This window comes from Gekko japonicus, unplaced genomic scaffold (genome assembly GCF_001447785.1).
Source record: "Gekko japonicus isolate JY-2015 unplaced genomic scaffold, Gekko_japonicus_V1.1 scaffold1774, whole genome shotgun sequence".
Classification (NCBI taxonomy): domain Eukaryota; kingdom Metazoa; phylum Chordata; class Lepidosauria; order Squamata; family Gekkonidae; genus Gekko; species Gekko japonicus.
The window spans coordinates 238,995-239,221 of record NW_015159768.1 but is presented as its reverse complement, the minus strand read 5'-3'; positions in this window follow the sequence as shown (position 1 = coordinate 239,221).

Below are 227 nucleotides of genomic sequence, written 5' to 3'. Positions count from 1 at the left end.
GCCCAAGGCCATCCAGCCAGGTGCAAGTGGAACAGTGGGGAATCAAACCCGGTTCTCCCAGATTAGAGTCTGCGCACTCAACCACTACACCAAACTGGCTCTCTCTTCCCCAGGACTTTTTGCCAGCTTTAAAAAGAAAATAAAAAAGATAGGTATACCTACTGCCTTGACTTGGATAGGTCAGGCTACCTGATCTCACCAGAAGCCAGAAGCTAAGCAGGGGTTGT